Source organism: Symsagittifera roscoffensis, chromosome 1 (genome assembly GCF_963678635.1).
Source record: "Symsagittifera roscoffensis chromosome 1, txSymRosc1.1, whole genome shotgun sequence".
NCBI lineage: Eukaryota > Metazoa > Xenacoelomorpha > Acoela > Convolutidae > Symsagittifera > Symsagittifera roscoffensis.
Genome location: NC_087062.1, coordinates 25998626 through 26016070, shown reverse-complemented (window position 1 = coordinate 26016070; position 17445 = coordinate 25998626). Strand labels below are relative to the sequence as shown.

The 17445-nt window shown below is 35.0% G+C and overlaps 1 protein-coding gene across 1 annotated transcript in view; it reads left to right on the top strand.

Moving 5' to 3' along the window:
* Positions 1-17445, top strand: part of LOC134841912 (vesicular glutamate transporter 1-like) — a 73705-nt gene that overhangs the window by 40207 nt on the left and 16053 nt on the right. The gene's annotated exons all lie outside the window — the stretch shown is intronic.

The window sequence follows — 17445 nt, the reverse complement described above, 5'->3', positions numbered from 1 at the left end:
GCGTGCCGCTTAGCATGCCACTACTAGAGTTGACTTTGTTTTCTCACATTTGCAGCATGTGCCGCATCGAAGTGAGTTATTATTTTAATTGCGAATGCTAAGCGGCACGCATGCAAGTCGCTGCAGCCCATGTAAGTTTTTGGTTTTTGGAGTGCGGTCTTTATTTAGACAACCGCGTATTCATACTAGTCAGTAAGCAGAAAATCATTATATTAACCAATCAGAATCAAGATAAGAAAGCAAACTTACGAAACAAATAATTTTGCAGTCAACTCAAAGTATTGTACTTTTTATTTCGACCGGTAGAACGCTGTTTCGACTTACTATTTTTAGCAAAATTAAATCGGTCACTATTGTGAGGTAACATGAAAGCTTCTCGGTGTTTATGATGTACCTGAAATCATTGAGAGCATATATATTTTTTTTAAAAAAAAACGAAAATTTTAAAAACTTCATAGGTTTATCAAATTTTGCCAGTACCAAAAACATCTGAGACAAGGTCAAAAGGCAATCAGTGCTTTCTTTGCTTTCGGTAGTTATTATTTTTTTAATGCAATCAGGGGCGGATTTAGTGTGGGGGATTCGACTACGTGCCGACCCTAAGCACCTTTGTACTGTTTTGAGATATCAATTTTTGGCTGACGGACCCTAAAGTTTTTCTAAAGGCGCCAATATATAATAATTTTGAAGGGTGAGCGATTTCTTAGTCAAAATTTTCAAAAAAGGGCCTAAAAACGCTTTTTTTGGCCTGTTGTCAAAACTGCGCCTGCCGCGCAGAAAGTTTTTCCAAAACAGGGTGTTTTTAGTGCTTTGAGAGAGCTCGGAAAAAAGTTTGATCGACCTAAAAAAAAAGACCAATATATCGAATTTTTTTTGAAAATCCGCAATTGATGTTCAAACTGTACCACTGATATCATGAGGAGTGGGGATAGGGTGAAAAAGCACGCATTTATGAAGTATGATGCTTTTTGTTCCGATCATTAAAACTTTGTATTCGGGTGTGTTTTAGTTTTCGTTTCTTTTTGTTTTCCACCCAAAATCCGGTACCACAAATAATGATCGGACTGGCTTGTGTGATATGTCATATTAAAGCCCATACAGTCGTGAATCAAACTTCCTTTGAAAAATTTTGAAAAAACTTTCCCAGTGTCGAGAAAAACCGGTTGAAATTTTTGGTTTTTTGTCCTATTCCGAGTGAATAAAGCGAGCGAGCAATCTTATTATTGGTTAAAAGCTTACAATAGCTTAATTTAAAACATACAGACTTAGTTTTACTTTGTTAACGTTAGTTTACTGTGAGTATTTTAACGCCTTTTTGGAACCAAAAATTTCCAAAAAAAACTGCAAAAAATAACTTGAAAAATTTGTCGAATTTTTTTTTTCGTTTTTCTAGTATTTTTTCTTTTTTCTTCAATTACGTTTTGCTGGACCAAATTATAATGCTCCTTTTTTAACGCTTCAGGGAGGAGGATGTTAACTTGGTCCAATACAACAAGGTTTTCGAAGGAAGAGGCGTATTTGCCTTAGTCTTTAATTAAAACTGCTAGTAATAAGGAATGTTCTTGAATATTTAGACTGCCTTTTGACCTCTATGAAGCAGTTTTTGGAGCCTATGAAACATACATATATTTTTTAAAAGAATAAAACTCTAGATTTTCTTGAATTCTAGTTTATTTTGAATTTTTGTAAGTTTGTTTAATATTACTTTCCACATACGCGCTATTTAAAGTAATGAATGTTTTTTTTTGCCTCTAGTTACCTATCAATTAAACAAAATAGCTAGCTTCAATGAGCTTGGAATGGTTTCTGAGTTTGTTTATTTTGCCGCTTGTGCTTTGAAGAACAAAAAATTGCCTTTTTTAAATTCATTTTCACAAAAAAAGAATATCTTTTAATTTTGAACATCTTGATCATCGAGTCATAGATAATCAAAACTTTTTATACGTTATAAAAATTGTCAAAGTTATCTAGATCTGTCTGAGAAAATTTTGACAGACGTTATTAAATACCGTCAATTTTTTTCTGGAGAAAAAACCGCACCAAGTACAACTATTACGTCACTTTCTTCAAAATTTGAGGCAATATTTGAAACTACTCTCTCAAATAAACATAGTGAAGGCCCATATAGTGTACGTCACCTATCGTGCAAGTTTTCAACTGACCATAACTCGAAACTCTGGCTGAGTTCAAATTTTTGCGCGGCAATCAGTGTACAGTTCAAGCAATTACCGGGCTGTGTTCTTACTGATCTCTGTTTCTGTGTTTAGGATATCAGAACTTCGGTTTCGAATTTTTGTTCCACTAATTTTTGTTGCAATGAGTATAATCATCAAACTGTTTAAACGATATACTAAAATAAGACTGATCGTATCAGGGCGAAGCCCTGAAGGTTCTGACTGCCCTTGAAAGTCTATGGAGCAGTAAAGTTTGTGTTAAGAAAAAACCCACCCCAAGCACAAATATTCCGTTTCTTTCGTTAGGAAAGTCGGAGCAAAAATAAACATAATGAGACGTATACTAAGAAGGTTCCGACTGCCTTTGAAAGTCTATGGAGCAGTAAAAACATGAAAAAATCAATGGTAAGAAAATAAAACGAGTTTTTTTTCAAATTTGAGATTTTTTGTGAAAACTATGCCCCCCACACGCCATATAAAATTCAAAGTGATAGAATTCGCTCCTAAACGCATCCAGTTTCAAGCGGTAATGATCGATTATATTACGATTTTAGTACCAGTCTTACTAAAATTGAGAAACAACCGATTTTAATCAATTAAAAATCGATTATAATCTCTCTTTTTAAAATCAAATTATAATTATCTATAATCCATTATAATTGATTATAATCCATTATATTCATTCAAATTTCTAGTTCACATTGCGCCTTGATTTTCCCAAATTGGCCGAAATGGCATTCATTAACTTTACAAAAAATGGTTACAGGTGGAATTTTTTTTTCAACTTTACAAAAAGTGATTACAGGTGGATTTTTTTTTTCAAATTTAAGCTACAGACAACAATACTTTTTGAATGATATAAAAGTAATTCGTCAAAAATGGCTTGTTAAAAAGTCGAAGTTTGTGTTAAGAAAAAACCCACCCCAAGCACAAATATTCCGTTACTTTCGTTAGGAAAAGTCGGAGCAAAAATAAACATAATGAGACGTATACTAAGAAGGTTCCGACTGCCCTTGAAAGTCTATGGAGCAGTAAAAACATGAAAAAATCAATGGTAACAAAATAAAACGAGTTTTTTTTTCAAATTTGAGATTTTTTGTGAAAACCATGTCCCCCATACGCCATATAAATTCAAAGTGATAGATTTCGCTCCTACCCGCATCCAGTTTCAAGCGTTAATGATCGATTATATTACGATTTTAGTACCAGTTTTACTAAAATTGAGAAACAATTGATTTTAATCAATTAATAATCGATTATAATCTCTCTTTTTAAAATCAAATTATAATTAACTATAATCCATTATAATTGATTATAATCCATTACATTTATTCAAATTTCTAGTTCATTAGTTTTGCACAAAAATCCATTATAATTGATTATAAATGATGATTATAATCCCTTTTGTTTGTCCATTTTGTCTTTGAAGTTGCATCTAAAATGCTTATATTTTATGCTTTTTGTAGACGTTGGGTCCTATGAAAAATGATAAAAATATTTTTAAATTTTTCCAATTAATTCAATTTTTTTTTTCATTTCATCCCCATTAAAGTTGTCTTGTGATGCATATTTTGAGCTTTTTTAAACACCAAAACATCAAGGAATTGATTTAGTTCCATTAGTGATTCGGAAAAACTGTTTTTCATCTACCGCGGGAACCTTTCCACTCAAATGAAATGATCTCTATGAAACTTTTGTTTCGTGGTAAAACTTTGTGTTCAAGAGTTCAAGAGATCTCTCTTTTAGAGGTTTCCTGATTGATACAAAATAATAGACCATAAGATATGATTCGAATATAGTTTTGAATTGACAAAATTTCGGCAAACTAAGAGATCAATTATGACAAATAAACTTCTTTCAATCATTTTGGAACGATTTCTAGGACGGATTAAATCTCCGTTTACGCTTTAATAGCGTGAAATATATATCGCGCCTTGATTTTCCCAAATTGGCCGAAATGGCATTCATTAACTTTACAAAAAATGATTACAGGTGGAATTTCGTTTTCAACTTTACAAAAAGTGATTACAGATGGATTTTTTTTTTTCAAATTTAAGCTACAGACAACAATACCTTTTGAATGATATAAAACTAATTCGTCAAAAACGGCTTGTTAAAAAGTCGAAGTTTGTGTTAAGAAAAAAACCCAATATTACGTTACTTTCGTTAGGAAATTTGGAGCAAAAATAAACATAATGAGACGTATACTAAATAAGAAGTCATCCTAACATATAGCTTTTTCAAAATTATTTATCGTATAAAAACATGATGCTACGGTTTGTGCAAAAAATGTTTGCCAAGTAGTGCTAAAACATTTACCAAAACTTATTACTACAACATCGTTTGCATAACCGTAACCTCTTAAATACATGGAAATTAATTTTTGAAGCACTGGAAAAAGTTTTCTGATTTAATTCTGTTTGGACTGAAACTGTATCAATATGAGTAAAATGATCTTTAACTAATTCTTTTTGATTACTCACCGGAAGACTTCATTACCCGCTTCACTTTTCATATATGCTTACTCACCGAATTACTTCTTAAAACGATGAACTGTGATTTTTGCCAGATAACATATGAGTAGCCAAAAAAAACTGTTAAAAGTGTTCGTCGTTAACTGAAAACAAATCCCAACACATCTTGTATAAAAAATAGCCGTTTTTATGTGTCAACTTCACAAAACTACAATTTATGTTTTTTTCCTGTCATTTGAACCTTTTAATCATCTCCATTTTCTGACGTCCTTTGAAATATAATATTAGCAAGTCAAACTACTCGTCAACCAGATAAAATTACACTAGTTATATTTGAACATGAAATTTTATATATTGATGTTGGTGATGTTTTTTGCATAATTTTTCATTTTCAGTTCAATTTGATCCATTTTCTTTGACGTCATCATAATCCTCCTAAACCTCCAAAAAGGAGACACTGATTTCAGTTTCTTCCAAAAGCTACACTTTTTCTACTTGCTTTGTGCGTTCGAGAGCTCTCCTTTTATTCTCGTCGGTATTTTGGATGGTACTGGAGATTAAAGTCACAGAAAACCGGCCAGTTTGAACAAACATCGACAGGCAGTAAAAATAGTGTCAAGTAAACGAGTAAAGCCATTTGAATGAATAATCGATAATAAAATCGTGGAACTGATAATGATATCTCACTTATCGACGGCTTAGTTTCCAACAACCAAATAAATTATTTTAATTTGTACAGATTGCTTTTCAACAGACCACTATATGCTTACTTATGAAACATTAGTTCTTTTAAGCCAAAAATAAAATCTTTGAAATTGAGAGAAGAGATTTCCAAAATTTTAATCGGGGAAAATTCAACTTAGACCTCGCAATTTATGATGGGCCAGAAACCTATGAATAATCCTCGGGATCGAAAATGTTTGAGACTTTTGGGCTTTTTGTTGAAAAAGTTATAACTGCGAATGTTCCATGTCGCATAAAAACTGGTAATCAAACACAAAAAACCATGGATTGATAAAGCCTTGATGACTCTGATAAACAATAAGCATAGGTGTTTCAATATACGGAAAAACATTGGTTGTGAGGTAGCGCACAGAGAATACGAAGAAGCTAGAAACATGTTCAACCAAAAACTGGCAATTGCTTCACAAAAACATCACATGAACAAATATCAGCAGCTTTCCAACAGTAAAGAACAATGAGATTTCATGAACAGAAAAATAGGGAAAAAGAGTAATCAAAATTCAGTTACTGTTACCGAAATAGATCTGGAAAATATAAAAAAAAACATTTTACTGAAATAGCAAAATATTTAAATCGAGATTTTTCAAAATTAGGTATTTTTAATGGTAATTATATACCCTGAAAACCAAATGAACAAAACACATCTGCAGTTTTTGATTTTCATTGCAGCACAAAAAAAATTACGAAAAAATAGATAAATTTTTGTTGAAAACCTCCAGGGCCAATGTGAATACAGGCTTTTTTTTAAAGAATAAACTTGTAAACATACCTCTAACTCGCAACAATCGAAACTATTATACAAAACCAGTTTCCATCATTACTTCAAAAAGCATAAAGCACCCCTGTCTTCAATAAAGGTAAAACTTAAATTACATCAAATTATAGGCCTATTTGTGTAAAAAACATGCCTCCAAAATTTTTTGAACGATTTTTTGAACCATATTATGGAATATCTCTAACAAATTTCCTTCTAAAAAGTCTGCCATTAGGATTTCAGTAAAACAATTTGCGACTGATGCAGTTATCACATTAACCAAAATGGTTTGTAAAAACATGGATTAATCAAGAAAAACAATTCCATTTCTGAAACTTTCAATTCCCTTTCTCATGAAATCTTCTCAGAAAAAAAATAAAATGCATGGTTTTCCAATAATGCATCAAATCTCCTGAACGATTTTTTAAGAGACCGTCAACAATGTGTAAAGCTTTAAAATCATCAGTCTGACTGAACAACACTTAATCATGGCGTTCAACAAAGTACTGTTTTGGTATCATTTGTTTTCGTACTTTATGTAATAGTTTCAAAAACCAAATCAACAGGAAGATGATTTTAATGCAATTTGCAAATGATACAAGTATCTTATAAACAGGAAACTCAAGTAGGGATTTTAGAACCTCAATGCTCGAAACACTAGAAAAAGTACATAATTATTTGAATGAAAACAAACTTGTCCTTAATGTTGATAAAAAAGAACTTATTGTCTTTGGGGAAACGAATATTTTAGAACAAAATATTAATAGAGCAGAAACCAAAACCCGCAAAGGAACATGCCAGGACCTTGGAGTTTTAGTAGACAAAAATCTCAATTTTTCAGCTGAATTGACCAAATGCTCAAGAAAAATGGCTGTTGCAATTAAGTCGATATATCCATGTCTCAAATTAACAGAATAAACGGATAAATTATCTGGGTAATCAAAGAAGGCTGTCTCCACAGAAAATCTGATCATGCGCTAGATTTAAGTCTGAAGTCTAAGGTTTCACCAGCTGTTCTTTTCATTACCCAGCATAGCTTGACTGGAATGTTCGATGTGGTGAAAAAGTGTAAGAAAAACTAAATTGGTAGGCAGTATATCTTTAACAGAGTACCAGTGAAACTAAATGAACGCTCAGAACAACCAAATGAACGCTTAAAACAAATTGGCTATACCTGTTTCATTTTCAAGGTACAGCCAATGAAAAATCAACATCCCAATCCTTTTATCTGCATTTAACTCTAATTTCGGTTGGAGAGTTTACAATTATAATATTTTTCGTTTGTTGTTCTACATTGGTAGAGCTCTCATAAGAAAAGTATTCAAAAAAACTATTCTCATAATGTTTGATGACCAATTTTTTTGCGACATCATTCGCTTGTTTGAAAAATTGGGTCATCAAATTTGATAAAGGCATATATAGACACTTTTGTGTTTTTCTAGAAAGGCATGACATTTACAGCCTAAGAAATTATAATTGGTATATTTCAAATGTTTTAGATTTGTAGAAATTTCGTCTTTAAGACCGTTACAGCATGTTTTGGCGCACAACTGAAAACTTCATTTAAAAAGACTACAATAATTTTGTTTCTTTTGAGTTAAAAAGCCAGATAAGGTCGGTGCAGCAATTTGTTGTTTTTTTTGTTTACGGTTTTTTGATGAACTACATGGTTTTAAAATCAGTTATTGTTGGTTTTTATTCGTTTGTATCAATTTACTGTTGATAACTTAAAATGGATTGCTTTTATCTCCTAGATTTTAGTTGAATTTTTTTTTCATCTGCTTTGTTTCGAAACGAAATTGTTTGTTTCAACCTGATTGATTTCAATCTGCAAATTGTGCAAGGAGAGGCGTGAATGTGAGCTGACCATAGCAGATGTGCAGCTTTTCTTACGATACGTAGACGATATTGTGAGGACTGGTGAAGGCGAACCGAGCGTGGTATTGCATGCTGCCAAAAAATTACATGCTAACTTAAAGTTCACACTTAAAAGACCAAATGAGCACGGTGAGTTGGCTTTTTTAGACAATAGTAAAAATGCAGATGGCAACAAGCAGGTTAAAAGTGGTTGGTACTAAAAACCAGCGTAAAGTGTAACGCTTCTAAACTTCAGAAATAGCGCACCATTGCACTAAAATATAAATTGAAAAAAGTGCACTGCACAGGTTTTTTAGGTGCAAATCTACATGGGTCTTAACCATGAAGCAATGATGATCAATAGACAGCAATAGAGAAAAACCAGTACCCAGTTGCTTGGTCATCCCAAGTTTTGTCTGAAACACTGAGTAAAGTTCTCGCGGCAGAATTATTACCAACTAAGGAGGAAACTCGGGCACAAAAAGACAAGCGAGACGAGAAAACTCCAATGCTCAAGCTTCAATATCAAGATAATTGAAGACAATTGCTTGCAAACAAGGTGCACAGCATAATCAAAGTAAACGCAAAATTGTGTTTACGACCCACAAAATTGGAAACCGTTCTTCCCTCCCACAAGTTTTCTTTCTTCCGTGATCTGAAATCCAAGGTGGTCAACAAACTATCTTGATGTGATTGTATTTTCACTTATGCTGGTTAAAATGTTTGACATTTGGCCACAAGGATTGAGGAACACAAGAAAGAGGACTCACCTTCCGCTAGGCATGAGCATACGTCAGTGTGGGGAGGAAGCGACCACAGCACAGTTGAGTTAGGAGATAATAGATCAGTAAACAACACATTGAAACTCCTGACATTGGAAGCGCTGTATATTTAGGCAACTGAGGCCAGGGATCAACACGCGGGTTGAATTCAGGAGTAGGGAGCTAACACTTAGTTTTTAGTCCAAAAACACTTTTGGCTTAGAAGATCAAACACGTCAATCGAAAAAATTGTAAAATCGAAAAGTTAGTATCAAACTTGATTGGTGGAAAGATTTTTATTTTTGTTCACAACCACTTGATTGACTTGTAGGATGTTTTAACGTCGCGAAATTCTTTTTTTATCACCTTTATTAAGCTGACGATGGACACAGTTCCAAAAACGTTCAAACTCACATTTTAATTTTAAATTTTTCGATTTTTACCTGCTATCTGAGTATTATGAATTCCGTTGGTTTGGCATTCAGTTTAAATATAATTTTTTTGAAATATCTCGACAGATTTTCACATTGATGCTCAAAATAAATAATAGTTTTTCTAGACTTTTGTTATTAACAAAGTGCACTGTATCATCTGCACCTTGAACGACTTACAATTTTTCGGCAATCAGTTGTTGGAGTTGTTGATGTAGTATCTAAAATTAAGCAGTCTATTGACTGTACCTTGCTGACTCAGATGACTCAATACCATGCACTAATAAGATGACTCAGTGCCATATACTATTACTTATATATATTGAATTGAAATTGATGCCCGAAGTCCAAATTATGGATTACGTATACATTTCTCTTCGAAGAGAAGTGTTCTCCTGTTTATACAGAAGTTTGATTTGGCAGTGGTTGATGGAAATGTTTGATACAGTTCTATAATTTTCTGTCTCTTCTGGGACGTCTTTTTGCTTACATGTAACAAGGGCTTTTTAAGCCGAAAGTTCCTAAATTTAAAAAAGTCATTGAATGAAAATGTAAGTGGTTGGTATGTAGTGTTTGCTCCTACGTGAAGTGCCTATTCCAGTTTATCACAAGAAACCAGCGGTTTCAGGTGGATAAGGCTTATCAGTTTTTTTTACTTTCTAAGGATTTCTAATTAATCCGTCGACAAAAAACTTATATTGGGTAGTTTTTTTTGAGAATTTTAAAATTAGTAGATGATCTAGACTTGTTGCTGTATTGAAGAAAGTTCTGGGATGATGTGTTAGCTTGAAATACCAGTTGTTTTTAATCTTTTGTTTTTCGAAGAAACTAACAGATTTCTTACGACGTCTTTTTTGCTGGGAAAGAACTGATAAAATTCGGGAAAATCAGGGGAAATTTTTGCCTCGAATAAACCTCATTTATTTAATCCAATAACTTCTGATTTACCAAGCTTCAATTTTCAGCACATAAAAGTGAAGCAAGGTTATGATATACTCGGAGAACCAAACATTTGAAAACCTCTAGGACTTTGAGATAATCCTGCTAGGGCAATAATTGATGATCGATCAATAATTGTGCAACACTTGACGTTTATTTTCAATGCCTACATAGATGAAGATGTTTTTCCCACTGAACTGGATAAAGCAACATTAACTTCAATTTATAAAAAAAAGATGACCCAATGAATCCTCAAAACTATTGACTAATTTCAAAAACCTATGCCTAGTTTTTCGAGAAAGTTTTCGTTGTCCAAACAAGATAACGCTTGAAAAGACATCAAATTAGGACTCCTTCTCAATTTGGTTTCAGCAAATAAAAACCCACGCAAGATGAGCTTCCATACGTAACGGAAAGAATTCGAAAAGAAATTATTGCAAAAAACGTTCAAACGGTTTTATTGTTTATTTCATGAGCTTTTTTGATCTATTTCTCATAATATTCTAAATAGAAAGTTACGCTAATACGAAAATTGAAAATTTTGTTGAATGAACGCGTTCAAAGAGTCGATAGGAATGATTTTTTTTGGACTGGATTGAAATCAAAAGACGTGTGCCGCAAAAAAACAGTACTGGGTCCGTTGTGGTTCAATTATATATCACAGAGTTTCAAAATCGTATCTGCGATGAATGTACTTTGGTACAGTATGCAGACGAATTGCACGGTGTATGCATTCTGTATCTTCAACTGATGCTTTGAAATAATAAATTATCCTCACAGAGCTTACTTTTTTTTGCTGTGATCCAGTATAATGTATACGCATCGAAATCGTAGTTTACAATTTGTGGTCGAAAAAAAGACAGGCAGAATATAGAATCAGACCATCTTGTTATCAATGATCAGTGTCTAGAGAAAAAACTTGAATGCAAACACTTAGGATTGACTCTAGTTTCTAAGCTTCCATTAAAATCTCAAATGAAGAAAATTTCGCAAAAAATGCCCCTATAAATTAAGACCATATAATTAATTGGACAACAACTGCATAAAACATCTTTGGTTGCCTTGCGTCACTAATTAGCAAACCAAGGCGACTTAAATGATGTCTCTAGAACTGCGCTCTAAAACGCTGTGCCTTTCTGCTGGATTGGAACATTCGAACCCTCCGACGAGAAGAAAACGGACGTTAATGACATAAGAGACAAATTCGTGATGAAAAAGAGAGTCAGAATATTCTAGATTTTTCGAAATTTAAAATTTCGATTGTCGACAGATTAAATCCCGGAAATGTAAAGAACGGCCATTTTGACTAAGAAAGAGGGAAAAACACAACAAACGAGAACGTCGAGCGAACAAGTAGAGAAAAACAAGAGAAAAACGGAGTCTCTTATCGTTACGATCACACACGATAAGACACACAACTAGAGCATATAGGAAGAAAGGAGGCTTCAGTGGGACAGCCCGAGCGGATCCGTACCCTCCCGTGCCACGGGAGTGAGAAGATAAGAGTGTTATCTCAGGGGGAGAACGGAATTGGAGGCCTGGTGCTCAGGGACTCAGTAGACTGTAACATGTACTTTTTAGCTGCTGCAATGCCCTGAATAGTTGAGTTTACTTCAATCGTATATTGTATTTCAGAGCATGAGTAGCTAGAAAGAGGAAACTTCAATCCATCCCCAATGGATTTAGTATATAACTGTCACTAAAAACATAGCAAATAATGGATTTCGAACCGTGGTTTTAATAATAATCACGTAGGCTGGGGATCCGACACCCAGCTATGTGGTTTTTTTTGGTTATTTTCTCAAGTAAACGAACGCTGATCAAAATTCGTTTGACTGATGGCCTAAAAATAGTAATTTCTTACTAAGCCTTAACCAGACCAGAAAACTAACCGGCTAGGTCTAGACGGTGAAAACGAGTAGAATTAATGTAGCTGACCCCTGCCAGTCGTCAATAGGTGCTTTGTCTACGCTCCGTCACAATGTAGTATATGGGCGAATGATACACGCACGTTTTTCAGATTCAAAAAAAATCATCCGCGCACAGCAAAAATTCAAATCATTTATCAGAATTGAAAACAGAATTTAATTGATATGTGTAACTTATCTCCATCAATATCTTATTGATACAAGAAAAGCTTTCAGGAAGGCACCAAAATTACCGACAGCTTATTACAGAACTAATAATTGTACTTAACATAAAAATTTTTAAAATCACTGTTTAACTGCTTCTCTACAGAAATCATTTTTTCACCTCGTTTCTAATAAAAGAAACTCATTGCCAGTAAAATTAGGAAATTTCGAAATTACTACTTCAACGTTTAAGAAAAAACATTAAATAGTTCTAAACTAATGAAAGTCATTCTCATCCACTATGTACGCACGCACGCAAATAAAAGGCGTGAGTACTGTTTTCATTAAAAAGTTTGTATAAAAAAGTACATTTAAAATGAGCCCTTCCGTCAAGTGACGGTACGTGCACAGGTTGGTTTTGTTCTTATAAAGTTTATTGCGTCCGAGTATGATTCGTTCCGTTTTTCGCTTAGTTTCTCTGCTAGTTTCTGGATGGTTTTGGAGAGCCTGGTGCTGTCCCTCCGGTACTCGCAAAAACTAGTGGAACGAAGCTGCTGTGTTCCACATCCAGAAATCTTTGTTGGTATTTTTGATCTTTTGACACTTTCATGAAATTTGTAGGTGTCAGATATAGTTTTAGGGCAGGATTAGACATGGGGTTGAAAATTTTTATATCGAAAAAGGTTCGGCTGAATTGGACTCCCCAGAATCCATTTGCCTTGATGTCAAGTCAAGAGTCATCTTCAGTAGTGGTTGTTTTGTTGCGGAAGCTTCCGCCTTCCAACGATTGAAGTTTCGGCTCTCTTTCAACATCAAGGCATACTTCTTCCAGGAGTGTCGCAAAGGTATCGCGAGTTTAATTATGTCTTAGGTGAGTGTATCCAATTTTGGGACAGTGTAGAGAGTGGGTCAGTCTGAACGGTTGTCACATGAACATGTATGTGGGGTGTTTGGTAGTTTCCATCAAAATCTCAGATAAAATCCATCTTTAAACTGCTTTCGTTGGGGGAAAAAACTGTATTTTTTAAGGGTAGCACGCTTAAAAACTTCAAAACTTCTTTCTGTGACGCTAGATTTATTTTGTCAGTTTTTTTCTGTTGAGCATTTTTCCATAATATAGACTTTTTTGAGAGTGTGATGGTCTGTCTCTCAGTTTTGATGTTTCTATTTATCAGAGTTTGTTCCGTTTCAGCTATTTCTAGATCACTATTTTCTAACGGATCACAAATGGCTTGTGACACTCATAATTTCTGGACAATTCCGTGTTAATGAGGAGGTCTAATCCTCCCATTCTTAATAATAGTGCAAAAAAGGTTGCGATCTTCATCGGTTATATGGTTTTCTAACAATAATACTGAAAAGTTGCTGCAGTCTTACGTTTTTCTCAATTTCATCCATTTTCTTAAATGCTTTTGAGTTGTTCTGATTGGAAAGCTTAAATTATTATGAACTCCTCCCTTTGTGTAGCAGGAGTACGCATTTTGTGGTGATGTTTTAGCTACTTTGGAAAGCTTTTCAGTTAGGGTAGCTCTCCTTTTCAATTTCGCTTTCCATGTATTTATCGCATGCTGATGGTGTTCCTATAACCGATCCAAGGACTCTAAAACCTTCTACCATTGTAAGATTTGTGCCTTCGAATACTTTTATGGCGCTGTCACGACGGGTTTTCCTTTACAATGAGTTGACACTTGGAAGGCTTCAAATTGTATCCGAAAGCTCTTCCGTGCACATCCAGGTTGTCCAGTGTTGTGCGGAGACTCTTAAGACCACCTGTAAGGCTTCCAGCGCTTTTTGGGTGACATTTGGTTTTTGCAGGAGCTCAATCAGTGGGATTATCCGAATTCCGTACAGAGCCATTGCGAGGGGATCACCTCGCGTTGTGCCTTCGGTAAATGTCAAAGCCGTGTTATTGACATATAGATTTGAGGGATGTTTATATGAGTTGGCCAGCGCATGATGTAGTGCCGGACAAAAGATTTCTACATTTTTTAGAGCACGTTCTCTATTGAGCAAGTTGAAGCCATTTTCTGCATCAATCAGCAGTTTGGCGTCCAATTCCGGTTTCTCAAACTCGTTCCCCAAGCTGCGGATAGCATATTTGATTCCACACTTCTCGCCTAAGCAGAGTTGGAAGTTTTTTCCGAGATTTTTAAGGTCTGATTTTATACATTGTGTGATTGTTTTGCCAATTATTCTTCTCAGAACTTCGCCTATACCAATGGGCCGTACCCCCGGATTTTTGTCCAGAGGTATCAGGCGACACGAATTGTACGCCGTTTGATTGTCATGGGGGAGAACTTTACTTGCTATTGTATAGGACAGTTTAGCAATTGTTTTGCAAAGCTCTATGGATGTCTGGTTGAAGTGAGTTAAGATCCTTCTCCATTCGCACGCATCTAGACCTGAGGGACCGTGGATTCCGCGCGTTTTCAGGGTTGATTTTTGAACTGTCTTGCCGTTTATTTGTTCGAATATAGAGGGGTGGTATGGCATTGTGTCTTTCCTTACCTCAGTTATATAGTTAGTGTTCGCTGTCTTGGCTTGAGGGTGTTTTTCTTTCAGGATATTAAGGACTGTTTTTCCTTCAATAATGACTTCGCTTAGGAGAAGTACTCCTTTTGTTTTTTTCTCTGGTAGGCAGCGAATGGTGGCAGATATTCTGCCTGTACTCATTAGTTTATTGAAATCTTTACCTTCCTCGTTTACTTCGGACTTCTTCTGTTTTGAATGTCTTATTTTTGTTTTTTGTACATTTCTGTTTCATTAATGTTGTTAAATTTTAATCCGACGTTTTATTCCAGCAGTAATTTCATTGCATTTGATATATTTGTTATTTAAGTTTACTTTAGGCTATTTATGCAAACAAACTGAAATTTTCAACCAATATTTAGTACACTTTACTGCATTGATGCTTAGATTTTATACAGTAATTTAAGTGTTCTTTCTTCTTCTTCCGTTTGACTTTTTCAAAGAAAGCTCATTGGCTGTCAGTTTAGTGTTTTATTGAAGCCATAAACTTAGTGCTTCGAATTTCAATACTTTTTCCAAATGTCGAGAGAAATCGTGACACAGCTTTTTCTTTTGATTTTCAACTCCACCTTGATTCTGTGCCAGTCGGTCATATTCTGATGTTTATCTAGAATCGGAATTAATCAACAGGCAATATTTACAAAAATATAAAAATAGATCCGACTTTATACAATAATCATTTGTTCTTTGGAGTGAGAAAGGTGTTGAAAACATAAGGAAATGCTTAAATTATCTCAACAAAAAAAAACTTCTTCGAGTCTGTCACTACCTTCTGTGTGCCCAGAACAGAGAGTTTAGACTTTTACCAAGCGCGCGTAGGAAACTGTACGTGACGAGCCCACAACCACGCTGGACTTCAAAGGCCACCGGAGCAAAGATATAACCTCTGTTAATAATTTCCGAGTATTAAGAGGTTTTTCTCTTTTCTGCTTCGGTAGCTGCTGAGAACTGGCAAGGGTTGTTAGAAATGTTGTTAAATTTCCCATTGTTAAATTTCCCATCTGTCGCGTCCAAGATAAGAGACATGCCTCTTTCCCATGGCATCAGAGTTAGTCCATCTGGTCTCTTGTTGTCTGACGTAGCAAGCCCTGGGGTTCTAAGACTGACGGGATGTTCGCAGAACCTAAAGCACGTTTAATTATATCGTTTATCATAGCATGACGCTGAATCCGGCCCGCACTTCTACACCACAAACGGTGGGTACCGAACATGTCAACTGGCTGACTACATTTACAATTGAGGGGTCCACATATCGGCAGACCCAACCGCAGAGCTATGGAAATTCTTAGATGCACATCCGTCAACTTGAGACCAAGCGAACGACAAGGAAGCGCGTTAACCCAACCAGCCTGAAGTTTGCTTTCTGCTGAGATGATACGTTGATTGCCTAGCTCAATTCTACTGCTATTTTTTTTCGCTGTTGTAGTAATAATTAGCTCTCGACGAAGTTTTTTTCTTGAATTTATTACGTAATTCAAATACCTTTCAATTTGGATACTTAGGGAAAATACAAATAGATATTTCACCTGCTATCTTTTTTTGTAATTTTTGTGGCGGAACGATTTCCCCATTGATCAAAATGTTGATTTGACTCATGCGCCCTTTTTATATTATATCTACGATGCTCACCGCGTAAGCCAGTTCTAATTTGCGGTCAAACTCAGTCCAACTTTAATTAAGACTAAGAAATGAGCTCAAAATTTTCAAGTTTATTAGCTTCAACAAAAATTTTCTTCCGGTTTCTATCAGAGAAAAACTACTTGAAAGTCGGGAAAATTAGGGTATTGCTGAAGCAACTTTCCCGTACTATGATAAATCAACGAATAATTCAAAAATTGATTCTGAAAGTCACTGCGATTTGCAACATACCATTGAAAACTTTGAATTAAACCTTCATGAATCTTGTTGATAAGAAAGATTATCATTACATGCTTTGGCGAATGCTGAACAGCGAAAATTATCATCCTTTTTGACAGCCGGCATATTTGATTCCACACTTCTCGCCTAAGCAGAGTTGGAAGTTTTTTCCGAGATTTTTAAGGTCTGATTTTATACATTGTGTGATTGTTTTGCCAATTATTCTTCTCAGAACTTCGCCTATACCAATGGGCCGTACCCCCGGATTTTTGTCCAGAGGTATCAGGCGACACGAATTGTACGCCGTTTGATTGTCATGGGGGAGAACTTTACTTGCTATTGTATAGGACAGTTTAGCAATTGTTTTGCAAAGCTCTATGGATGTCTGGTTGAAGTGAGTTAAGATCCTTCTCCATTCGCACGCATCTAGACCTGAGGGACCGTGGATTCCGCGCGTTTTCAGGGTTGATTTTTGAACTGTCTTGCCGTTTATTTGTTCGAATATAGAGGGGTGGTATGGCATTGTGTCTTTCCTTACCTCAGTTATATAGTTAGTGTTCGCTGTCTTGGCTTGAGGGTGTTTTTCTTTCAGGATATTAAGGACTGTTTTTCCTTCAATAATGACTTCGCTTAGGAGAAGTACTCCTTTTGTTTTTTTCTCTGGTAGGCAGCGAATGGTGGCAGATATTCTGCCTGTACTCATTAGTTTATTGAAATCTTTAACTTCCTCGTTTACTTCGGACTTCTTCTGTTTTGAATGTCTTATTTTTGTTTTTTGTACATTTCTGTTTCATTAATGTTGTTAAATTTTAATCCGACGTTTTATTCCAGCAGTAATTTCATTGCATTTGAT